Source organism: Podarcis liolepis (assembly GCF_965112155.1).
Source record: "Podarcis liolepis genome assembly, chromosome: 3".
NCBI lineage: Eukaryota > Metazoa > Chordata > Lepidosauria > Squamata > Lacertidae > Podarcis > Podarcis liolepis.
This window is the reverse complement of record NC_139557.1, coordinates 17945864-17972968: the sequence shown is the minus strand read 5'-3', so window position 1 is coordinate 17972968 and position 27105 is coordinate 17945864. Positions and strand designations below refer to the sequence as shown.

Genomic DNA, 27105 nt, shown 5'->3' with positions numbered 1-27105 from the left:
ATGAAATTTAGTAAAATTGAAGCAAAACCAAGAGAAAAGAAATCAAGAACCTTATCCTAAATCACCATGAAGATCGTTTGATGGAAATTATTATTTTTTTAATTATGCAAAAACATAAAATTATTATTTGTTTCTTTAATGCTTAAAATAAATGTGATAGTTGGAATTCAGTCCATAGTCAGCTTCCTAACAACCAATTCTAAGGATAATTTGTTATCTAATAATAATAAAAATGTGGTGGTGAGGGGAGATCTGAAATATTCAATGAGAAACATAGTTGGAGTCCTCAGATAGGATTTTATCATTACAACTCCCATCATTATTCCATATACTCCAATCAGTGTTTTTCCCTATGGTCTACCTTTTGTAAATGCTCTTAGTTTTGACTTTGGTTTACATGGAGGTGGATAATATCCAAAGCACCCAAGCTCATATTGATTAGGGCGTCAGCTTACACAAGTAAGGTAAGACTTGCTTAGGCTACAACCCCAAACCCACCATCTAGGAGGAAGCTCCACTGAACCCAAGGGAACTTACTTCTGAGTATACATATATAAGATTACTCTGAGGAGCTGCAATTCTACTCATTTACCTGGGAGTAAATCCCACTGAATAGGGTTGGGTTGTGTATATGCATACACAAATAGATCCATCCAAAAGAGAGACATTATTAGCAGAGATGTGATATGTCTGAATTATACAAGTGCTTTGTTTCAACCAACTTGCAACCAAGACTATCCATTCCTGATGACATCATTCAGCCCTGTTCATGCACAGGAGAGCAACGCTTTCCATTGGAGTAGGCTTACAGAAACAGTCATTGTGAGTTAATTATATCTGCAGCAAAAGGGCCCGCACATAAACTTTACTGTATGCACAGTATATGAAGAACAAGACAAAATGAAAATTGATTATACAGATGTAAGTGAAATGTTAGGTATGCATCAAATAAAATCTTATCTGATAAGTTATTTATGTTGGACAATTCACAATATGAATGCTTTGCATTTTGATATTGTAACAGAAAATGCCCTTGAACCAGAACCGATAAAAGTGTACCCCCCACAACTGTATGCTAACATTGTCTTTCAATTAACAATACAGCAAACTTTTACGAAAACATAGTATCTTCAGTTACAGGATAAGGGTTTTGTATTAATTCATATGCATACTTAACATTGGCCATATGCTTAGTTACATGCAATTATTAGAGCCATTTTTCTAATTAATCTTTCACAAACAACTTTTCTCAAATTATCATTGCTTTTCATTTTCACTAATGCTAATTCCCTTGTGACTAATTATGGATTTTTATCAAATAAAATAACATACACTACTATTTATACTACTTTTTACCTGGCTAGCCCTACTTATCACACCTCAAGGTAATTGCCAACATCAATTTAACAGTTTATGTAATAGGGAAAATGTTTTCCAAGCAAACTTTATAGTGTATTAGATCACTAATATGGTAATCAAAATAATGCATTAATCCTTGCAAAGCAATTCCACGAAGTTACCGAGAACTAGATAAATTCAATACTATGTTGCTTGCAGTAATCCTGTGTCTCTAGAAATGTCAATATACTGTATTTCACTCCAGATAACCCGCTCCTGTTATTTAATTCTCCCTATGTCTCTAATAATTAATTTGTTTTGCTTACACTGCAGCCAAAATCATGGTTTCAGTTTCTCAGTAATAGAAATCTGCCAAAGGCAAACTCCCATGCCATAACCTCAATTACAACTTACAAAAGAGAACCATTCACTTATTTTTTGCTGGAGTTGCCACTTTGCCTTAAATGAAAATTTCTATAGGCTATCAGAAGACAAATACGCAAAGGAATAAATAGCTATGCAACAAGATTTATGGGGAAATTCTGTTTCAAACAAGATAAAAGATAAGCATCACCCGTTTGAAGTTACCATCTGTATCGAGTTCTATCTACTAATGTTCCTGCAAAGTGAAATTTATGGCATATTTATGGCTGCATTTTAAGGAAATTTCATACATACATACATACATACATACATACATACATACTAAGAGAGTAGTCGAATTATGACTTTACAAAGGTACAGGGCTATTTGCTTCAATGGAGTGTGTGCAGGTAAGTGGATACTGAATTGGTCCTTACAAAAATTTTCATCAGGACTCCGAAACAATAACAACAGGCAGCTCTACATACACTGATTGAAAAAATCACAAAACACTAAACTGTTAACTTCTTGATTAAAATTAATAAAATATGGATCTGCTTCCTGCAAATTAGATGCCCCCTTGCCTCACTCTCTCCAGCCTCTCAGCACTAAGGTGGCAAGAGCAAAATGAAAGAAAAGGTTGCAATATACTGTAGGACCCAGATATGACACATAATGCCATTTGCTTAACCTGTGATCATGCAATTTGTTTTGGTGCAATGAGCTGCTGAAATTATGAGAAGTTAAAGGCAGGCAGTAAGGGTCATCTCGCCTTGTATTGAGTGAGCATTAATTTAGAGCAGCTGGCACTGGAATAGTGCTACTGGAGAAAGGCAAAATCAGAAACATTTGCAATTATAGTATCTTTGCTTATTGGGTAAAATATATTCAACACTAGCAACGAGAGAGAGGGAGAGAGGCTGAAAAGCGAACAGCTGAAAATCTTGCAAAATAATGTATGCTGCCAATGTGTTCTCTTTAATGTATGGCATAAAGGGAAGCTACATACAGATGATGCATGGCTCATTTCACCAATTCACCTAATCCTGGAATCCAAGTTGGATAAAGGAAAGAGAAAAGGCCATCTGGCCCAACTTCCCGCTATGAGGCAGCAACCCCCTGTTCTATTAGCTCCCAGTAGAACAACCAACACAATCCAGAACACCATGTGCCATTTTCAGAAATTGGGGCAAATGCAGAAAGATGCTCACAGAGTTAGCAGCTGCAACTAGCAAGCAGGCCAGACCACACACTGCTTGGGAAAACGAAGTGAAGATTAAAATGAATGAGAAATCAAACTGAATTATTGGCAAAGACACAAGCAGTTCTGATTTTCTCTCTTTTGTTCTGTTTCAAATGAGCACCTTCTTTTATGTTAATGGATTTGAGAGTATTGTACTGGATCCAACGGGACTTCAGTTAAGCCATGACAAACTTTTCCAATTGACCTATGTGCACCCAAATAACTTAGTCCAGAACTAATCCACTGGTTTTATTGGAAATGGCTTCCAAGTACAGCTAGGCAGCCTAAGCACTCATATCCATGCAGCTATAATCTGCACAGAATGCCTTGTGCCCCTAGACAGCTAGAGAAATCATCTAGTTTATTTTCAGTGCTGAACATCATCTGACTACAGGTGGTAACAGTCACATGTCGGGCACACGCTAACATGTTGGGTTGATTTCTTGGTAGCCAAAAGGTGATTAGAGCTGGACACAGGTAAACTGGACACAAGTAAACTATCTTGATTCTTGTCTTCTCCCCATTTTCCCAGTACAGTGATACCTCGGGTTACATATGCTTCAGGTTACACACACTTCAGGTTACAGACTCCGCTAACCCAGAAATAGTACCTCGGGGTAAGAACTTTGCTTCAGGATGAGAACAGAAATCGTGCGGCAGCGGCACGGCAGCAGCAGGAGGCCCCATTAGCTAAAGTGGTGCTTCAGGTTAAGAACAGTTTCAGGTTAAGAACGGACCTCCGGAACAAATTAAGTACTTAACCCGAGGTACCACTGTACATAAACTCTTTGAGCATATATTCTATTATTAGAGAGAGTATTAAGAGGAAGCTGATCCTGGTGGCATACATTGCAAGACTGTATATAACTCAACGCCACAAACTGAACTGTCACCCCAGAGCCTGATAGTGGGGTAGGAGAGCTTGGGGGGGGGTCACATGTGGCAACCATGGTTTCAGGTAAAGGTAAAGGGACCCCTGACCATTAGGTCCAGTCGTGGCCGACTCTGGGGTTGCGGGGCTCATCTCACTTTATTGGCTGAGGGAGCCGGCGTACAGCTTCCGGGTCATGTGGCCAGCATGACTAAGCCACTTCTGGCGAACCAGAGCAGCACATGGAAACGCCATTTACCTTCCCGCCAGAGCGGTCCCTATTTATCTACTTGCACTTTGATGTGCTTTCGAACTGCTAGGTTGGCAGGAGCAGGGACCGAGCAACGGGAGCTCACCCCGTCGCGGGGATTCGAACCGCCGACCTTCTGATCGACAAGTCCTAGGCTCTGTGGTTTAACCCACAGCGCCACCCGCATCCCTTAGTACATGGGTAGACAAGTCTAAAAAGTCTGGGACACAAATTTTCACAGCCCTCTAGTGCCTATGGTGGCTCATTTACCAGAAGCAATGTCTTTAGTGTTAACTCTGAAAGTGTATACTCGATTCGGGCCAAACTAAGCCTTCTAGACTCTAGAGCATCCTATAGTACAGAATCGATAGTACCCATGTACTATCTGAAACCAAAGAGGCACATATGAAGTATATTGGCATCATTTTCAGCTCTCTTACCCCACTTACCTATTTCAAAAGTAGCAGGTCTAGCTGTCAATCTTTTTAAGAGGCACTGCTGAACTTCTGTGGTGATAAGCCAAGGGATAACACTGATAGGTACTGCCCTCACATAATACCAACTCTGGATGTGAGTAAAAAGCTGAAATTTGACTTTGTCATCAATTCACAAAGCTCAGCCTTACTTATGCTCAGCAACTTTCACAGTCACCAAGCAAATTGCTTTGAAACAGTGGGAAGCATTGGAGGTGCTCATACAGTATACAGCTGTCAGACCTGGCGAACATCCTTGTAATGAAAAAGAATTAATAGGAACAGACAACGGTAGTGACAAGCACAGCCAGATTCCACATCAGAAAGAAAACAGCAGACTATTTTTTTTAAAAAATGCCCATTGGGGTAGAGTTCCTTTTAAGCCTATTATCTAACATCTATGACTTCTATCTACCTCATTTTTTAAACTATCAATGAAGCCTAATGTTACTGTCCGTAAAATTACAGGTGCCAAACTTTGTTCGGTGCATGTCCTTATTCATCATGAAAACATACTGCAGAACTGACTCTTTGGAGCTCATTTGACTTAAAATATTTTACTGAAAATAAAAGAGATTTCTTTTTTCCTTAAGATTCCACTTAATGACTTTTCTCCCCAAACTACATATGACCTCTTAGAATGACAAGTGTAGATTTCCAGTCTTTCACCTTAGAAGGTGAACTCAGTTTACAGTCAAGTAATCAGATCCTAAGCATAGAACTTTAGCACATGATCAAAAACTCAAAACTCAAAAATTCATTCTTCTATGAAAAATCAGCTTTGGGAGGAGACAATTTTGTGACAACAGCTGGAGGAGAGGAAGCTTCTGTCCCTGCTTTTTTGCTGTACCTCTCCCTCTCCAAGCTGTCTTCCCTTTGCAGGATTTGAAATGCACATTTGCCTTGCAAAGTGGTTTGAAGTCCACTGAGGTTGGAGAGGGAACGCATATCTACAAGTATATTTATTTATTTATTCCAAAGTGCCACCTCCTTAAGGAGCCATTTATTTGTTTGTTCAGTTTGTTCACTGTCCATCAGTTTCTAGGGCAGTATACAAAAACACATTTAAAACAATAAATTAAACAATACCATTTCAAACTATTTAATCAGTACTTCCAACAATAATCCAACAATCACCTCAATGCAAGCAAATATACATATCTGGGATAGAACAGTGTCAGAGTCTCCTGAAGGACTGAGGGAAAGAGATGCATCTTGAAACTTGGTTGGAAACTCATCAATGAGAGGGACAACAAGGAGAGAGCATTCCTCATTCTACAGTACTGTGTTGAGACCCACAAGCAGAGTCCTCTCCCCCACTCAAGCAGATTTGGAAACCTAGGCCAGCAGGTACTGGGAGAGGAGTGTCTTCATGCATTTGGGTCTCACATCAAAACTGTGGACCCAGTAGTGTACTGGGAGCCAGCACAGCTCATGCAGAAACAGTACTCTATGATTCTGATTGGAGACACCACTCACGTTCTGCACTACTTGCAGCCTTCAGAATGGCTCCAACAGAAGGATAGAACTTTCTTTTTGTATGCAACGACAGCAGCAAGAATACTTCTTGCAAAGTATTGGAAGATGCAAGATTTGCCCACTTTGGAAGAATGGCAGAAGAAGCTGATTGACTGTATGGGACTGGCAGAAATGACTGGCAGAATCCGTGACCAGGGAGAAGAGTCGGCAGAAGAAGATTGGAAAAAAATTTAAGGACTATCTACAAAAATACTGTAAAATTAAGGAATGTTGAATGATGTTGGATTGAAATTAAGTGGTTTCTAGCTGTAATGGTAAATGGAATTTGATAAAATGGTTTTCTTTTATTCCAAGTTATAATAATCTAAGATGTTGGAGAGAAAATAAGGTGTTTTCATTTTTTCTTTTCAAGCTGTAATGCTTTGAGATAAGGATTTGCTGTATAAATAATTTGAACTGGGTATACAAGAAGGAGAGGTATGAGGAGGTCAGGGAAATATGTTATGAGAAAATAAGCTGTGAAGTTTATGTGTTTTTGTTTTTTATGTTTGCTTTTTTCTTTTTGTTTGTAAAAAATTGGAAACTCTAATAAATATTTTTTAAAAAAAAAACACAGAATGGCTCCAACAGTAGCCCCTTGTAGAACACATTGCAATAATCTAGTCCCAAAGTTACCGGAGCATGGATCACTGTGGCAAGACTATCCTGTTTCATATGTACCAGCTGGAGTAGGAAAGAGGTATTCCTTGACACTGAAGCCACCTTTACTTTCAGTGCCAATGTTGATTCAGGAGTACAGTGCTGATTCAGGAGCACAGTGCTGATTCAGAAGTACTCCCAAATTGCAAAACTACTCCTTCAGAGGAAGCCACCTTCCTAATTCCTGGGCACAAGAACCATGCACCAACAATGCTTATCAGGATTCAGCTTCAGGTTATGGGCCCTTATCCAGTCCACTCCTGCCTCCAAAAAATAACCAAGCGCTTGTTTTATCTGCGTTTTGGTGATGCTGTACCCCAAATCCCTAGGTGACATCTCCCAGCAGCTTCATAAGCATGGGAGACAGGATGGTACTCTGGGAGACCTTGCAACACAACTGGCACAGAGCTAAGCAGAAATTTCCCAACGATGATCTCTGGAAGCAGAAGCGATATATATATATAGAGAGAGAGAGAGAGAGAGAAGTTTCAAGCAAGTTCACAGCTGGTTAGGTAGGGCAAAACACACTGCTTACTAATTTAGTTTATTCTATTTATATAAATACAGTAACAATTTACATAAAGCAATACCAATTAACTTCTTCACACAGTGCACAATGAACTTATGGAATTTTCTGGAGGTAAAAGGACAGCAGTAGCTAGTGCTGGCAGTCAGAAATCATCCTCTTCAGGAGTGGAATTACAGGCTGCAGCTCTATATATTTTTTATTTTTATAATAATATTTATTAAACAGGCTGCAGCTCTATAAACAAATGGATTTGCGTGCAGGGGTCAGGGAGACAGCATCACCATTTATTCAGGCAGATCCATCCATGGTGAAGAGCTTCCATCTGCCATTTCAGAAGGCATGAAAACCAGAACCTTTTATTTTCTGATTTCTTCCCATGATATTTTTGAATGGTGGAGACATCGCCCCTTATTTTAAAAAATGTTCCTTCGTCACGGATTCAAGATTTTAGTATTCTTCAAATATTGCATTGCGCTATTTAATCCCATTGGATCTATTACAGCAACTCAAAGCAATATAAGGCACCCAGCTATTATCCATTAGCAAAGATTATGAAAAAAAACTGGCACTTTTTCTTTTGTGCATTTTCTACACTGCAATATAATTAGCTTTTTATTTAGATAATGTAAATACCCATTATCTACTTTGTCAAGTTTCCACATGATGCTTAAAATCCTGTGCTCTGTGTCACATCACAACACGCATCTATACAAAAGAGCACCTTTCAAAAAATATAGCCCTTCTGAATCTATTAGGAATGATCATCTTGTACATGGCTTTTACAAAACCACTTCCCCAAGTTAGATCTGAAGGGCATGCCTTCACCACAGAGGAGCAACTGATTGTTTTACAAGCCAATACAAGGTCCAACGCTCCCAGCCTTTTTCCTTGAAAAAGCTTTTAATTCTTCCTTTCAGCCAGAACAACCCCTGCTATGTAGTAGAAACTCAAGGCTGGATATGCTGGCCATGTGATGGGGGAGAAAGGGTATTTTGCAAGGTTCAACCAGTCTATAGTCCTACTCCATTTCCAGTCTGACAGATAGCAACTATTCTCTTACAAGTAAACATTTCTCCTTCTGTCCAGTTAGGTTTGAAAATGCCATTCCAAAACTCAAAATCAGATCACATTCTTTTAAAAAATTCAATCTACATTTAAAAGGAGAAGCAACAGTAATATGCTTATCCTTCCCCCAACAGCATGACTATTCATTACATGAAGACAATGACGTTTCAGCCCTGGGCCCAGATCAGGGCTTCCGTAAGTACTCTATGAAGTACATGAACTTTGATCAGGCAGAAACCTAAACAAAAAAAGGGGGGAATAAGCTGTGGGATCAGTAAGACTGCCTGACAGAACCCCAATTTTGGCTCTAAATTCTGACTCGGCCTGAGACATGCCTATTTTACCAGCCACATCACTGCACCTCACATAAACTATGATGCGTGCCTCAGAGAAGTTCAAATTCAAATGGTTTTAGAAACAGGTTCTTTCCCTGGCTTTTGTAGACAACAATTTTGCCATAGATGAAATGGAAACATTAACTAACTAACAAGAATAAGATGTACATTATGAGTGATCACTCCTGTTTCGCTAAACCCCTTCATGTCAGCCTTGCACCAGTTTGTTGTTGGCTTAGTGATCATGATTTGTTATGGTGGAATACACTAAGGTTCTGGGTTCAGATATCATGGTAGGCTTGGTCCATCATGGTTTGCTCACCTGCTCAGGCTCAACAAGCTGGCAAACAAGTGAACACAACTGTCAGTGGAAGAATCATTGCGTTAAAGACAGTAATGTCCCCTTCAATCCAAGTACAGTGGACGCCCGGGTTGCAAACATGATCCGTGCGGGTGGCATGTTCGCAACCCGCAGTGTTTGCAACCCACAGCGGCACATCTGCGCACACGCGGGTTGTGATTTAGCGCTTCTGCGCATGCACAACCACCGAAACACAGAAGTAATCCGTTCCAGTACTTCCGGGTTTCGGCGCATCCGTAGCCTGAAAAAACGCAGCCTGAAGCGTCTGTAACCCGAGGTATGACTATATCTCTTAATACAATAAAAGGATTACTGGGTCCTTTGATTTAATTACATACATAATGGGCTGTGAGAGATCAAACATTAAAAATTTAAGGATGCTCTAAGGAATGCTAGCTAACATTTTGTATGTGCCATTTTGTGTTTCCAGATGCCAAGGTACCACTGAGCCTAGTGGGATTTAGTTCTGAGTTCTGATGTCTAGGACTTTGATGTTAAGAATTATCACTTACAGTGGTGGAGAACTTAGCCTGTTGCAGAGCAAAAACATGCTGCTGCACATTTCTGTATGTTCTGGCAGGCAACCATATAGATTACAGCAAAAACAATGCCCTTTTCTGTTAATTTATACAAGGGCACATATTCACTTTTTCTGCTTTTCTCTCTAATGAAGCTATATTAAATTACAATGCCAATATTGCCCCCTCTACCACATCCATTTTAATCAGCTCTTTCAATATTTTCTACTACATAGGGGATTATATGAACAGCTTTGTCTGATTTAATGAAAATTCCCTGTTGCCAAACAGTTGATACCAGCCTATGAATACAATGTGGACAGACTTCTTTCAGGATAGTTTTATATCTTAAATCTTAAACACACTTACTAGAGAGTAAGTTTCACTGAACCCAAAGGGACTTCTGAGAAAACATATGAAGGACTCTGCTGAATTTCATTTTTAAAAACCTTAAGGAAATGTCCAATATTTGTTTGTACTCCCTCCCCTTTGCTAACAAATGTATAAATTATCCTACAGATGTGGATGGGTAATGAAGAATACTTCCTTACTATCTGCTAAATAAATATTCACAGCCCCAGTTGCATTTTATCTTCTGTTCAGTGATAGTAGAATGAGGTCATATTTTTAGAATGCATCAGTTGGAGGGTGAGAGCTCTTTCTACATTTTTGAGCAGCATTTTGTAAGATAATGGCAAATATTTCTTCCATTAACCTCTGGCCTTTTAAAGTTAATAGATTTTTCTTCCATAAAGATAAACAATCAGAGTTTTCTTTCTATCTGAAATCCTGGACTCTAGGTAACCCAAGGAGTATAATTTCTGCCAATAAAATTATGACTAATATATTTATTGCAAAAGCCAGACTGGCTAAAACTGCCAGTGATGGATTTCCTTCACATTCCGATCAATTAATTTAAAAATAAGGCACTGAAAACATTTAATTTTAATCATAACAAATCAATACATTTGAGGTCAATTACTATGAAAGTGTAGTAGCCCTCTTCAGTCATTGAGAAAGAATACATGAGTGTGAGAGCTGCCCTGGTTCCCAATATCCTCACAAACTGGATGTTCGTCTTCCATCCAAACTTCATGTGTCTTCCTAGTGCTGCCTATTAAATGGGTTTAGAAGCTTCCTTGTGATTGGAAACCCTGACAATACAAAATTGCCAACTGTGAGGAGGTTCTCTGCAAAATGGTTAAAATCCCTTTCCAGACCTTCCTGTGAAATATGGGAAGGTCAGGAGTGGAACAGGAACGCCTGGAGTATACAAGGACATTGGACTGGGCAGGTAGGGCACATCTCTAACCCAGTTAGAGCTCTCATGCATTACTTTTAAACACCTAAAGTGGGCATGTGTGTAATAAAGAAGCCATTTTATTCAATACTGCAGAAGCATGAGTATATTGACTCATAATAAATAAGTTATCTATAACATGACTAACTGATGTGTTTAAAAATGTTAAGTTTCAAATCCCTGTTAAAACCAAATTAGGCCAATCAAAATATCAAAAAATGGAAGCTTTTGAGTTCCTCATCCAGTTAAGGTGGTAAGCAGAGCACTGGGGATGGAGAAAGAGAGAGAAGGGAAAACAGCTGGGACTCAGCAATATTAGAAGAAAACAGCATTTTGAATGTGTTATAAACATGCAACACCAGATGGAACCGGGGGCGGTGGGGCGGTTTATATGCAATTTTCCATAGCGTTTTCCCATAGTATAGTATTTTGTTATAACAATTTCTTAATTATTTAAACCGGGTTTTTTCTGTGTGTAGATCTACCCCAAATGTTGAAGCCATGTAGTCTGCATTGGGTTAAAATCTTAAAGAATGGAAGGTGAGGCAGCAGGTGTTCAAATGTTAAGCGGTTTTGGGTAGAAAATAAACCCCACTACATAGAAATAATTACGTTGCATGGGTTACTAGGGACCTGGTGTTAAAAATACTACACAAGTTGTTGTTGTTGTTGTTGTTGTTAACCATGTTAGACTGATGACTCTTTAAAAATTGCTTCTGTTACCTTTCCAAGCCACTCCTAACCACTGAGGGCACCTGGGCAAATATTGAAATTTTACATAGTTCAGAAAGTAGCCATTCTGCAGCACGGAAACAGACAACCAGTGGAAACTGTAAACTGTCCCTCAACTGAGAAGTAATTTGCTAATGGCTTAGCTTACTTCTACTATCATAATATCTTTATCATTGCATATCTGTGTTAATGTACCCATGCTATTAATACATATGCTAAACAGGGCCTAAACCTTATAAGATTCTACTATGCAAATTCAGAAAAGGACTTCTTTGTCTGGAACAGGCAGCTGTTGCCGTACTCTGTGCTGGTAAACCGATAGCTTCACTATTCCAGTTGCACTGAAGTTTTGTTGGATTGTCACTTTCACATGAAAAGCCCTTGTGTAAAAGACACCAATTCTCAAATTATAGGCGTGGATCAATTTTCTGTTAAGGATTCCAAGCATTAACAGAAGAATGTTTCCCAGAAATATTGAGATCAAAAATGGAGCTTAAACTAGAGATGAGACAGAGCAGTGAAAGATTTCACCTCCGATATCCTAAAAATATTGGCTTGTTACACTCTCTAATTGCCAGCAGACATTCAACAACCTCCAAAAACAGTACTTGAACTGGAATAGTAGCCAAAACAAATTGTGAGTTAAATTTTATTCAATGTACTTAGTATTTTTCGCTCTATAACACGCACCTGACCATAACACGCACATCGTTTTTAGAGGAGGAAAACAAGGGAGATAAAATTCTGAATGAAACTGTGGATGTTTCATTTTTTTGCCTCATGCTGTGGCCACAGACATGTGATCTGATGGTGTATTTGGGGTGACCCAATGCAAAAATCCTGAGAATCCCTGTGGATCTGTGCTTTGTAACCACGTTTTTGCACCATTGCAGCCCCAGGCAACAGTGGGTGCGTGATTTTTTTGGTGCAGGCTGTAGCCATGGACATGCTATGTGATCTGATGGTGAATTTGGGGTGACCCAATGCAAAGATCCTGAGGATCCATGTGGATCCATGCTTTGTAACCACGTTTTTGCACCATTGTACGTTTTAAGTGGGGAGGGAAGGAAAAACACAGAAGGGACAAGGAGCACGAGAGGGGTGTGCAGAGAAGCAGCTGGCTAAGAATGCAGAAGAGGGATTTAACGGGAGGGAGGAAAGGAAGGCAAAAGTTTTCCCCCACCCACCCAAGCCAGCCCCCCCCTCTCTCCCACCTGCATGTTTTCCGGCTGCCTGCGAGTCCCTAAAATGTTTCCCTGGACGCAGCAGCACCGGAGCACAGAGAGGAATTAGAAGGAAGGACGCGATCCTTTCCTTTCCCCTCTGCTTGCCTGGAGCAGAGGGGATTTCCCTGCTCTTTGTTCCGTTAGAGCAAACAGCAACCGAAACAGAAGAGGGTAGGCAGTAAGACCCTGAGGCAGAATGCAGGAAAGCAACATCTTCCTCTCTTCAGGTGTCCCTCCTCCCTGACGTGTGAAATGATTTTTGCCCCTGCACTCGGGCCAGTCGGCTCCAGGGACCACACATTCGCTCAGTAACACGCACAGACATTTCCCCTTACTTTTTAGGAGAAAAAAACTGCGTGTTATAGAGAGAAAAGTGCGGTATTTTGATTCTTTAAAACCCTGTAAACAAGATCATTCTGAGCAATCCAAGTAATGTAGATACAACCAACCTAAATGATACACAACAGAGACCCTCAAAGCTAATTTTTAAGGTGGTGACCATGTGTTATATAGTACAATATAATAAAAGACAGTGAGGTGAAATGTTTTTATCTGTATGATCAAATTCCCCATATGCCAACAGTATTTTTGCAAATTGCCCAATAATTCTCCGTATTAGGACTTCTTTAAATTGTTGATATGTAATTCTATCAGTTTCTCAGTGAATTACAGTGAATATTATTACCCTATACCTTTAAAGTGGTTCTCATAAATTGTCAGAATGACACCAACTGAATACAAGTAATGACTACAGAAAGGCGGATAAGGTCCACAGTTTGCATCACAATACTTACTGAGCATAATATTTTATTGTGGATGTTACTATCAAAAAGCAGTGCAATTTGAGAAATAGAATTTTAAATGGTGGATTCATGCTACCATATTTACATATCATAACTGAATTATCACCTGATTGTCTGAAACATCATAATCAGAACAGGACATATGGCTTAAAACAACAACAGAAAATCACATTTTCAGTGTTTCTTTCCACCCCTCTTAAAAAAGCTTTATGAATTTTGCTACTATCTTAACATAGTAACAGAATGCCATCTTGCAACATCTCAAAAGTGTGTTCTTGGTAGTGGCACCCACCCTCTGGAACACCCACACGTTGCTCATGAGGCAGAAACAGCAGCAGGCTTTAAATGCCTTCTGAAAAGCAAATTATTTGAGCAGGTTTGCCTTGTTTCATAAGATTCATCACTTCACTGTATTTTAGGTATAATAATATATCTAGCTTTTTCCTCTTCGTAAATATCTTATTGTGCTTTATGTAAGTCACTTACAGATTTTGAATAGCAAGTGGTGTACTAATTATTATTATGAAGTGCAATATGTAAAAACAAGCACCAACTAAATAGAGTTGTAGAGAGATTGCTTCTTCACAATAAACAGCATTAAATTGTACCATAAAACATGACCCAAATGTCCACTGTTATCATCAGATCATAACAACCTTAAACCTGGATGCAAGCAAAACAACATAGACCATTACACGTGTTGCCACGCATTAATTTAGTATCACTATTTTTCAGGCATTTAATTAGGCACACAATAATAGAGAATTTTTTTTACCTGAATTTTAAACAAGTGTGTTCAAGTGCAAAGAGAGAGAAAAACTTATTTGAAAGCTACTCAATTAGCATTCTTCCCTGTTTTTTTATAAAATTATTCAAATGTGTAGGCCTTCCCATGCCAAAATGTTGTAGCTGGTAAAAACAAAACAATGATAAAACACAAATGCATTTGTCCCTTCAGGTGAACTATGCTTTTTAAACATGTGTTAAAATTTAACATATATATTGACTATCCTGCTTATATTGAAAAACAAAACACTGCATTATATCTACAGAATCTTATAAATGGTTTTTCAGTATTTTCTAAGCAAGATAACAATGTTAATATTCATTCATTCATTCATCAGTCTGTATAAACTTTGACCTGCTAAGTGCATGTTCATATTACCTCTAATACACTGAACTTGCTGTCAACTTTGAACTTTACAACAAAAACTCTGCCATTTTTCCATTGATGGGTGATGTATCAGTTAACAATGGCAGCAGCTCAAATTTATAGATCTCTTGAAGCTACTCTCCCATTTAGCAAAAAAACATGTATGTTCGTCGTACATTCTATAAGCTATGATACAATGTCTACCATTCTTTTGAGAAAAGTAGATTATAAATTGCAGATTCAAACTCAACTCGTTCAGATTTTTTTTAAAAGACTTTCCAGCAACATATAGCTACCATCTGAGCATATTCACAAAGTAAGGTATCAGTCACATTGCAGGGAGGGGGAATTACCCGATCGTAAAAGTCAATAGTCAGGATCAATCATGTGATTCAGAAAGGGGCACTTTCTTTTACAGAAATCTGAATGCTCTGTTGAGTGACAGACTGGTTGTCAAGAAGTGATGCGAATCAAAGTGTTTTTGAAGTATTCATGCGTGTAAGTCATTTGGGTTCCTGTTTCTCATCAATATGCATACAGGTCTGTGCCTTGCAAGGTGCACGTTTTAGACAAAAGCTGGTTTTATAAATCTTGCCTCTCTCTATGGTTATATTTTGTTAAATATTGAGGTCACATTTATGTACCCATGACAACAACTTGAAAGTGCTTTCAAAATAGATATATAATAGTAGTTTGAAAGTGCTCAATTGCAGCTTTTTTTATATAGCTAGTTATTCATAATTATTATCATTAGTCTTCCAAATTACAAAGTGATTTATTTATAAAATCAGTTAAATACATAAAACGACAATAAGGACCCCATGACTGGATCTATCTCAAAAAGACAGACATATGATGGCGTAGGTTACCATACTTGCAGAATAGCTTTTCCTTAACAGTAATAAAGGAACAAGCTGGATTGATCTGCTGCTGAATGAGAAGTTTTGAAACCCCAATATAAAATCTGTAACACGCCGAACAGAAATCAAACATGTGAAGACCATAGGAGAGTTGGACTACTGTAACACGCTCCACGTGGGGCTGCCTTTGGAAACTGTTTGCAAGCTTCAGCTGGTCCAAAATGATGCAGCCAGACTGGGACCTGTGACAGGCTGCATGTTAAAAAGGTAAAGGTAAAGGACCCCTGACAGTTAAGTCCAGTCTCGAATGACTCTGGGGTTGCAGCGCTCATCTCACTTTGCTGGCCAAGGGAGCCGACATTTGTCTGCAGGCAGTTTCTCCGGGTCATGTGGCCAGCATGACTAAGCTGCTCCTGGCAAAACCAGAGCAGCGCACGGAAACGCCATTTACCTTCCTGCCTTATTGTGGTTTTATGTATTTAAAACCTATTTATCCTCTTGCACTTAAGACGTGCTTTCGAACTGCTAGGTTGACAGGAGCTGGGACCGAGCAATGGGAGCTCACCCCGTCCTGGGGATTTGAACCACTGGCCTTCCGATTAGGCTGCATGTTACTTCCCTGTTAAAATAACTTCACTAGTCTGTTTATAGGCACAATTCAAAGTGCTGGTTATGACCTATAAGGCCCTATATGGCTTGGGCCCAGGCTCCCTGAAGGTTCTATCTCCCTATACAAACCTGCCCAGGTGCTAAGATCCTCAAATGAGCAACTCCTCTAAGTCCCATCAACCGCGGAAACATGGTGGTAAGCCAAGAGCAAGCTTTTTCTGTGGCTGCCCCCAGATTGTGAAAGTCATACCCAAGGATGGGTTGGATGGGCTTCCTCTATGTTATCTTTCTACTCGCGTGCAGATGATATTGGTCACTGGGCTGCTGTCAGGACAAATCATATTTTAACAGCTGGTTTTAGATATGACGTGTTGTATTTTAACCATTCATAAAATACAGACTAATAAAAACAACTCGTTAACCCCACAATACTGCTCAGCTGATTTGAGGGATAAGAGGGCCTATAAGGGAGAGAGGGGCCAGATGCATTTGAGTGGGCCTGATGCAGAAAGTTCCTTGTACAGTGGTACCTCTGGATACGAGCGGGATCTGTTCCGGAGCCCTGTTCACATCCTGAAGTAAACGCAACCCGCGTCTGTGCATGTGCAGGTTGTGATTCGCCACTTCCACGTCATTTTGACCATCTGCGCATGCGCGAGCAGCGGAACCGGGAAGTAACGCTTTCCGTTACTTCCAGGTCGCCGCGGAGTGCAACCCGAAAGCGCTCAACCCGAAAGCGCTCAACCTGAAGCAACTTCAACCCGAGATATGATAGCCATGTTCAAATATATAAAAGGCTGTCACATAGAGGAGGGAGAAAGGTTGTTTTCTGCTGCTCCAGAGAAGCGGACACGGAGCAATGGATCCAAACTACAAGAAAGAAGATTCCACCTAAACATTAGGAAGAACTTCCTGACAGTAAGAGCTGTTCGACAGTGGAATTTGCTGCCAAGGAGTGTGGTGTGGTCTCCTTCTTTGGAGGTCTTTAAGCAGAGGCTTGACAACCATATGTCAGGAGTGTTCTGATGGTGTTTCCTGCTTGGCAGTGGGTTGGACTCGATGGCCCTTGTGGTCTCTTCCAACTCTATGATTCTATGACTCTATGACTGTACAGAACAAAATGGCTTGGATACAAAGAAGTGCAAGTGGAACATCACTACAAAACACACCTTTCTTACTCTTTCCTCCACACTGCACCACCCATCCACCCACCGAAAAGCTGCTCCTAAGCCTTGATAGAACAGCATAGGGTGAGCTGTGTATGGCTTCAGCAGGAATTCAGGCACTGACAGAAATAGAGGCCACTTGGTGGAAATGGAAGTGTCTCTCTGCTAACAAAGGGCACCATCAGTTTCAAACCAACATTTGTATAGCTGAAGAACACCCACAAGAAGAAATAATGAAATCTCTTCTCTGCAGTAATGCCTCTGTCCCAGTCAGCCTGTTGACATGTGTGTTTACAGCATTTCTTCACAAAGGGGACAGCTTAACTTTTTCAGCTAGATATACAGAATTCCCTTGCCTCTAAATCGGGCCCATATCTGCTTAAGGCAGGAATTCCCACCAGGGGCTGTGTTAGAAACAAACTGGAAGAGAAAGGTATGTAGAAGAGATCAGGACCACAGATACAGCATACCTGCTTACTCAAGCACAGAAAAATTTTAGTACCCATGCATCCAAGCAACCCATTTATCATGTTTAAAGCAAGACAGAATGGCTGTTTTTACATGAGATTTGCTCCAGTCTCCCTCCACATCCATCACATTCAGAGAAACAGAAGCTGTCAACAAAGGGTTGATTTCAGCATTTCCTGTAGTGAGTTGAGTCACAAGGCTCTTCATGTATGTTGGCTAAGCTTTCTGAACAACAATAGCTCTGATGAATGAGAACAGAGAGGCCCATTACTACATGAAGCTTATGTGAAAAGATCTGCTTTCCAATAAATCTGTGCAGCAGCATTGATTGCAAGTGAAGCCATTTTTTAGCAAGTGAACGCAACACTTATGACAGATACAAGTTTTAATAGCAGCCGGGAACAGAGCATCTGTATTTAGCCCCTTAATGTTGTGTGCAGGGCACTCATTGCATTGCATTCTCCCGCTAACTTTGATGAAGTTTTTTTCAAAAACAGTGCTATTGCTATACATCTGTAACTTTCAGTGACATTATCTATTCTTGCTCCTGTTATCTCCCGCTTGAGACTACTGCAATGTGCTCTACATGGGGCTACCTTTGAAGGTGACCTGGAAACTACAACTAATCCAGAATGCGGCAGCTAAGCTGGCCACTGGGAGTGGCTGCCGAAACCACATAACAATGGTCCATTGACTCCCAGTACGTTTCTGAGCACAATTCAAAGTGTTGGTGCTGACCTTTAAAGCCCTAAATGGCCTTGGCCCAGCATACCTAAAGGAGCGTCTCCATCTCCATCATTCAGCCCAGACATTGAGGTCCAACTCCGAGGGTCTTCTGGTGGTTCCCTCACTGCAAGAAGTGAAGCTACAGGGAACCAGGCAGAGGGCCTTCTCAGTAGTGGCGCCCGCCCTGTGGAACGCCCTCCCATCAGATGTCAAGGAAATAAACAACTATCTGACTTTTAGAAGACATCTGTAGGCAACCCGGTTTAGGGAAGTTTTTAATGTTTGATGTTTTATCGTGTTTTCAATATTCTGCTGGGAGCCGCCCAGATGGGCAGGGTATTAATAACAACAACAACAACAACATCAATTTCTTTGTGTAGTTTGGGTTGATCACTTAACTTGTTCAGCGTTTAAAATGTCAGTGCCATCTTACAAGGCTGTCAAAGAACTACCGGTATATATGGAAGCAAATACAGAAAGGTGGAGGCAGGCAGCCCCCCCCCCCCATTTTTCTTAGTACAGTGGTACCTCAGGATGCGAACAGGATCTGTTCCGGAGCCCCGTTCGCATCCTGAAGCGAACGCACCCCGCGTCTGCGCATGTGCAGGTCATGATTTGCCGCTTCCGCACATGCGTGTGACATCATTTTGACCGTCTGCGCATGCATGAGCGGCGAAACCTGGAAGTAACACGCTCTGTTACTTCTGGGTCACCGCAGGGCGCAACCCGAAAGTGCTCAACCTGAAGCATATTCAACCCGAGGTATGACTGTATTCTGAGTTACTGTTGTCTTCTTTTTCCCCAAACCACATGTTGCAGACTGTCCTTGTGCAAAAAGAAACAGAAACAGCTTTGCATGAGATGGATACCTTGCCAATTACTTTCGATTGTATAAATGCTAACAGACAACAGGGATTGCAGCCGACGTATTTTGTTTGAGCACAGTCATTAATCACAATCTAAGGTTGATGATAGTGCCTGTAAAACCGTCTTGATGCACAAAGCGTCTTTTAACTTCAAAGCCTTGTTTATCAGATGTGAATGAAATGAATGGAAACAGACTATGCATGAGCAAACATCAGGGCTCATGTCATTATGGAGAAACTGCTGCCCACTGCAGATTGTTGCTGCTGTAGCTATGGGAGTGAGTTTCACAAATATTGGATAAATTAATGTTGTGAACAAATGTACATGGAGGAAAACGGAGGGGGTGGGGACAACAAATTTTGATTAGGCCACTTGTGTTCTTGCACTTCTGCAAGAAGAAAAATGAATTCATTCTCTGCGTTGCAGTTTAAATAAAATACTGCGAGCTAATGTCACCTTGGGTAAAAAAATCTTTTTAAAAGCTGGATTAGTGTGATGGCTAAGAAGCTGAGATGCAAATGAGAAGCTTCCACTCTCAAATGAGAAGCAAGCCACTCTTAGCCCCAGCTCTCCATCCACACCATAACAGATACTGACCTTACAGGCCTGTTTTAAGAAATACAGCAAGATAATGTGCATTTCCGTTCCAAGATATATGGTGCTATCCTCTCTTTGATTTTTATATGCATACATCAGTGAGCATGGCTGTAGCCAAATGAAAATTATGCTTCTTGCATTAATTCTCTGTTCTGCACACGATGCTACGCCATTGGCACGAAATAAATTATGTTTATTTTTTATTAATAAAAAATTCTACCCAATTGTTCATAAAATACCATGCCGCTGAAAATAATAACCACAATCATAACAACCTCATCGAATAGTTACAGGCATTTTTAATCAAACATGCAGTCTTGACATTCAATATAAATTTTTTATTATAATGTTTCCTTCATTGATTCGAACTGTTTTTCTTCTGTGCTGGGTTATGATTGGTTGACAGGTTGTGTCTTCGTGTGCCAGTAGTGTGAAAAATAGACATCCAAGGCGCATTGCACACGGTAATCTGGGTAACATGGCTGCTGCTTCATGTGTTAGTAGCTTTGTGAATATCCATTCACATTGTCTGGGGACTGTTTTAACTGAGGCAGATTATTAGCATCCTGTCTTCTGTAGGGAATGCGGAGTGTTGGGACACAATTCTGACATCCCCTCCTGATCCCAAACAGATAATCAGGGCTGTCCCTGCTTCAGCTGGTGGTGGTGGTGGTGGTGGGGAGAGATGCCCAGCTTTTCCCTTCCTTCCAGCAGATTAGCACTATTTGCAGAAGCTGTGCTATCACCATGTTGGGTTCCTGCAATGACCATTCGAATAGCAGGGATGGGATTGATTCAATTTTAACAGATTCTCATCACCTGCACAACTACTAGAAAATCAGGTGGGGCTTATAAAAGTAAACTCTTAATAACCCGAGGACAATCCTAACGTCAAGAACAGAAAGGTCGGAGAAAAGCAAACAGCACTTCGAAAATATGCCCATTAAGTTATATAAAAACCATTTTAAAGCTAGACATTTGAATTCTTAAAGCAAGAGTGTCAGGAATGGTGATGTGGACCTGACCTCCCAAAACCAGCATCATTGCTGCTTACCAGAATGGTCCAGAGCAGGACTGGGCAGTGGCTAAATTATGGTTATTTGGGTGCACTGGTAGTAACATTGGGTTGGCTCCAACAGTGTGCTTGGGCAGTCCCAGCCTTACTACTACTTTGCCCTGCTCTCACACTGTCCTGGTAAGTGACAGAAATGACACCCTGCTCTTGTTCTTAACCAAGGTGGAATTTTTTTAAAGATATATTCACTGCTTCTGAGGCATTTGCTTCCAAACAGGGAATGTGTCGGGGACTGGCTGGACGATGAGGAATTGGGGCAAGCGCCATCCAGGAAACCCTCAGGGGAGGAATGCTCAGAGCCTAGGGATTGGTGGTGGGATACTAATGAGAGGTCAGAGGGGGAGGCTTGGGAAAGAGATGCTGGATAATGAAGAGACAACAGACTCAAAATCTATTCTGGTAGTCAGGGTCCCTTCAGAGCAGATCAGAGGAGGCACTGCAGTGATCAGGAGGTGGTGGTGAAGAGTTACTGAGTAAACGGAAGTTTGCTCACGTAGCACTGGATGTTGGCCATACAATTTAGACAACTACATACAACGGAGAACATACAAGTATAAAACTTTTCAAATACCTGCAAACATCTGCAAGTAGCTTTCAGACTCCACAACAAACAGTCTCCATTAGGCTCAGAAGGACACATATTTCAGCCTGTAAAGGCTCATTAGCATGTTAGCACATAAGTAATGAAGGGAGAAATATGAGCCAACATGTGGTTAAGAATTTAACAGTTCTGGCTTGCAAAGATGAGAGTCAAAGCTGGCGACACCCATCTAGCCGCCCAAGTATTTCTGTTTGTTCTAGGAGCTGAGATAACAACAGCAACAGCGCTTATAATTGCTTTACTCCTCCCTGGTGGTTTGGCTTAGCGTGTCATCCAAATCAAGGCCTGTGGTTTAGCTCCTTCCTGACAAGCTGGAAGTTTTAACCTTGGTCTGTCCTATGGTTAACAGCTTCTGGTTTGTCTAAGAGAGCTAAGCTACAAGCCCGCATTCAAGTTGACACGGTAAGCCAAACTACAATTTAGCTTAGGGTAGGGCAGAGGCAAAATTATTGAGGAGGATCAAAATGGCTGTGATCTCCCAGAAGCCTGCACATGTTTGTTTGCACTAAGCCATTGTTTAGCTTAGCATTAAGTGCAAACCAGGCTCAGTCGGTACAGCATGAAACTCTTAATCTTAGAGTCATGGGTCATTTGAGTCCCGCGTTGGGCAAAAAGATTCCTGCATTGCAGGGGGTTGGGCTAGATGACTTTTGTGGCTCCTTCCAACTCTGCTTTTCTATGATTCCATGATTCTAGGAATCAAGATACTGTGGACTGCTGCAAACCGAAATAAGCATTACAGTGCACCCTACATTGCCAAAGTTCAGAGAATGCATTCTTTCAATAAGACATTTTCATATTATGTACTGCCAGAGCAACTAACATGTTTTCCTTCCATACCTTCTTTCTATTCTTATACTAAAATCACTAGAATTTGTCCAGTGGGACCTTCTGAAGCTGGAAATGCAATCTGTGTCCCTTCTTGCTTGGCAGTAAATATCCAATTTGAAACAAAATAAAATGAACAGGCATGAATGAGACTGTTTGGCAATTATACCTCAATGAACTCATTTTTCCCCCTTTTTTTAAAAGTGAATTGCTTTTCAGGTTGTAATGGTGGCAAATGGAAACCAAAAGCGTTTCTCACACCAGTCTGACTGAATGCATTGGATATATATGGAGTTATCAACATCCAGTACTCCTTTTAATAAAATCCTCCTCTTCTCTCACATTACAAAAATGGATCCACTAGTTACTTATTTAGTCTACTACTACACTTTCAATAGATTGTTTGACTGACAAAAATAAATACTATGGAGCTCTTAATTGCAAGCCTTTCAATGAAAACAGCAGTTTTTATTAAATAAATCATTTATTATTTGGGAAACTACAAACCACTGTTAAAACCAAGCTTTTTTATCCCCCCCCCCTTCTATCCATTTCTCTCACAGGTTCAATTCAAAGTACCTTTAAAGACTTTCATGGCCTGGGTCCCACATACCCTGTTACTTCCCCCACCCCTGAACACACTAGCTCCTGGCTTTGAGCATCAAGTCCGCATAAGAATTTCTTCCCTCACTTCAGACTTCTTAGCTGGGAGGGGGGAACAAAACACCGCCCCCAACAAACCCTTGAGTGATTTTGTTACTGCTTTATCTTGCTGCTGTTTTGTGTATGTGTGTGTTTAGTAATTATGATGCAGTTTTTATTGGGAATTTATTTTACTGACTGTTTCTCTAGGAGGGCTTGGGCTGAAAAGCGGCTTGTAAATAATTTCTGTTAATTAATTAAAACAACTGTTACAGGAGAAGCAGGGGCTTTACATCCATTTCTCCAGTGCTGTGGTATGAACTTTCTGCACTAATTCTCTGACTTCACCAGTCTTTAAGAGGGCTTGGCCTTTGGCAGCTGGCTTTTGGCTGCGCTTGTTACTCTTCTCTTCTTGTAGGTTTTACAGTGTATTTTGGGTTACAAGACGCTTCAGGTTATAGACTCTGCAACCCAGAAGTAGTACCTCGGGTTAAGAACTTTGCTTCAGGATGAGAACAGATATCACATGGCAGCGGCGTGGCAGCAGTGGGAGGCGCCATTAACTAAAGTGGTACCTCGGGTTAAGAACAGTTTCAGGTTAAGAATGGACCTCCAAAACGAATTAAGTTCTTAACCTGAGGTACCACTGTACTGTAATTATTTCATTTGTTCTGTATTTTTGAACAAGGCTTCCTCAACCTGGGCCCTCCAGCTGTTTTGAGACTACAATTCCCATCATCCCTGACCACTGGTCCTGCTAGCTAGGGATCATGGGAGTTGTAGGCCAAAAACATCTGGAGGGCCGAGGCTGAGGAAGCCTGCCTTGAGTGCTGGAAAAGTGACTAGCAAATTATTGCAATAAATAGTATACAACATCAAATGTCTTGATGTCCTATTCTTTCTCATGTTTATAAACTTTTGTAGCTTCCTTCACAGCTGACAAAGCAGAGATGGTCCTATCAAAGCACGAAACAGTTAAAAATGTGATTCTGAGTGAGTTTAGGACAATGACAGCTCTAAGAGATTGGAAAGTCAATAGCTAAATGCAAGCATTCCGTTCTGTCTCTCTCTTTAAAAAAATGAAGCATTTTCCTTTGTAGAAAGGATGAGTTTCATTTCTACCTTTCGCAAAATAGTTCCTTCCTGTAGTACAATATAATATTCTTTTTGAAAGGCTGAAAAATAGTATGGGATAAAAGCCTCTTCCAAGAAGAAACCAGTACCATTCTTCAGCTATGTATGAAAATATTCCATTCAGAATACTATTGTCCCGAAACATTTTTGTACATGCACATTTATTGGGAGAGTTTAAAAAAACACACACAAAAACCAATCTTTTACAATGAATTCGCAGCCAGACTTCAACTTTTTAAAAGCTTTCTTGCAAGTTAGAAGGAACTTGTGATGCTTTCATCTATTCCTATTCTGAACCCTACCCTAGGATATAGCAATGGAAACTTTATCCTAGCTGTCACAAGATATACGATATACCTTTTGGAGGTAACTACTAAGCATGTCATTACCACTAACTCTCCTTACCTATGCATTTTGCCCCTGAATATGTTTATATAACAAAATGTTTATATAAAAATAAAAGAGCAATCAGCTATGCATGTACTCCTGTGTTTTGCCCTGAGAATCATAGAATTGTAAAGTTGGAGGAATCCTATTGGTCATCTAGTCCAACCCCCTGCAATGCAGGAACTCAACTAAAATATCCATGTTTAAATAAATTACATGTTAAACAGGTGTTCTGTGAATGGATCTCTCTTTTATTTAATGGATATTTTATCTAGAGTGTTTCTGTTTTGTCTAATAATTAAAATTTCTATGGTGCTTTGCAATATAAACTATGGGCAGCATTGCACAACAGGACTTTCTTCTCTCTCCTCCCCCTGCACACCTCCAAAAATGACTCAGAAGGGTCAGGAGAACACCCAGAACAGCACATCATGGGTAGGGGTAGGAAATGGAGAACCATTCCATCTGGCAACTGAATTGCTTGCGCTGACAGAAGAAGAATCAGAGGCGTGTGACACCGAGTTCCTCCCAGTGTAATTTTCATGTTCTAAAAGCAGTCACAAGACCCTCAAATTTAGATCAGGACTGTAGCGCAGAGGTTTAGTTGATTACCCTTGCACCATTTTTTCATTGTAAATTGTTGCACCACCACCCACAACGGAAGGCACAGCAACCTGTGTTCTCGTTCTCTCTCTCTCTCTCTCTCTCTCTCTCTCTCTCTCTCTCTCTCTGTGTGTGTGTGTGTGTGTGTGTGTGTGTGTGTATGCGCGCACACACACATGCACAGCAAATTGAGCAACTGGTGGAGAAACTGTAAATCCCTGCTTCTGTGTCAGGGCCCTGATCCAACGCAACCACCACTGGCTGATTTTAGAAAAAGAGAAATTCTGGGGCTAAGCTCCCTTCTCTGTGATTTCTAGTTTTACATGTGGAGGAGGTTATTTGGATTTTTATGCAGAGGGAGGGGGGAAATGGAAGTTATAAAGAAAATAAATGTCTGAATTATATCTCTGACTCCAAGATTCAATGAAGCCTACCTATTACAGGTCCAGTTTCTGAAGAATAGGGGAAGCTATATATCAACTTTCAAATACACACACCCCGATCCAGGGATGGACAAATCTGTAAAATTTTCCATTTTCCCAAATGTTCCATTTCCCCAAATTTCAGTTCAGTTTGCCCAATTTCTGCACCAATCTGCAGGTTTTACTTTGTATGCATTTCTGTGCACATTTCTCCTAATATAAACATTTTTAATGCAATTTTGCCTAATACATGCATTTTTGAAAGTAGTTTCCCTTAATATAACAGAGCTAATATATGCATTGTTCTACACACCTTTGGTTGGAGATCATAGTCACAAAACTAGAAGTGTAAAATTTAAATGTTACCTGTGATTTGGTTTGCTTAATTAGGTGCAAATTAGGTAAGAATGCAAACCAAGCAAATTTCTCCCCCCTTCCCTACTCCCAGATCTCAGCTTCAGGCTATATTTCATTATATTCTCTCAAGTGGAGAAAACTTGGTTGCCTTCAGGATACACTGAGCAATAATACAAAATATCAATATTATAAAAGGCAGGGCGGGCTAGCTAGCTAGCTACAGTGTTATACATGCAAAATATTTACTTTTTAAATAAAAAATAAATAAAAACCTTAAACATTCCAGTAAAACATGGTCATGGAGAATTAATGACTCAAGCGACTGCCGTTCCCCACAAAACACTTGCATCTTTCCATACTGCAAAAGGTCATAGATTTGGTTTCCACACTCAGCTGGGTCACATAAGCTTTTATTTTTGTTCATGGTTCTTTCCTCTACTCAAAAGAGACAATAGCATTTCCATTCCACTGTGGCGCAGCTCTGCTGCTCTTGCTCGCAATGGGAGCCAAAGCCTTCTCCAAAGGAAACATGAAAGCCATGTTCAAAATTTCCAATGCTAATTCAAGTGGGAAATACATTCAAGAGTACAGAGGCTGTGGACAAACAGCTGGAGAGATCGCCACACAGAGTAAAACGGGGCGCTCTTGAATAGATTTCAAGGCTGTCCTCTTCGACAGCCCACCCTGTGTTTACAGTCTAGCTGTCCGCAGAGTGTATTTTGTCCCTTCTCACATGAAAGTAGCCTGCTTGTACAGTCAGAACACTGGAGAGATCTTGTCCCAGCTATGGCCACCAATAGATCACAAAGCATATCTTATTGATGTGCAAAATTTGATAGCCCTGCAAGCTGCTGGCTCGTGTGGCAGCAAGCAAACTTATCCCCATCCTTCTGCTTCTTTTCCCCTTGCATTGAACTGTTGCTAGCCAATGCACATGGAGGAGATTAAAAGAAATCCATCTTAAGCAATACTGATTAGAAGTTAGCTCCCAGGGACATATCTATATTGCCAATTTTCCAAGCTCA

General features: G+C 40.4%; 1 protein-coding gene and 1 long non-coding RNA gene across 10 annotated transcripts in view; both read right to left on the bottom strand.

Annotated features, from left to right (window-relative positions):
* The window catches only part of MACROD2 (mono-ADP ribosylhydrolase 2), a 993596-nt gene that overhangs the window by 687015 nt on the left and 279476 nt on the right, over positions 1 to 27105 (bottom strand). The gene's annotated exons all lie outside the window — the stretch shown is intronic.
* LOC310703509 lies at positions 20314 to 21899 on the bottom strand. Its single transcript, XR_014524205.1, has 2 exons — positions 21667 to 21899; positions 20314 to 20789 (listed from the first exon to the last, which is right to left on the bottom strand). It is a non-coding gene; the product is annotated as an uncharacterized lncRNA (long non-coding RNA).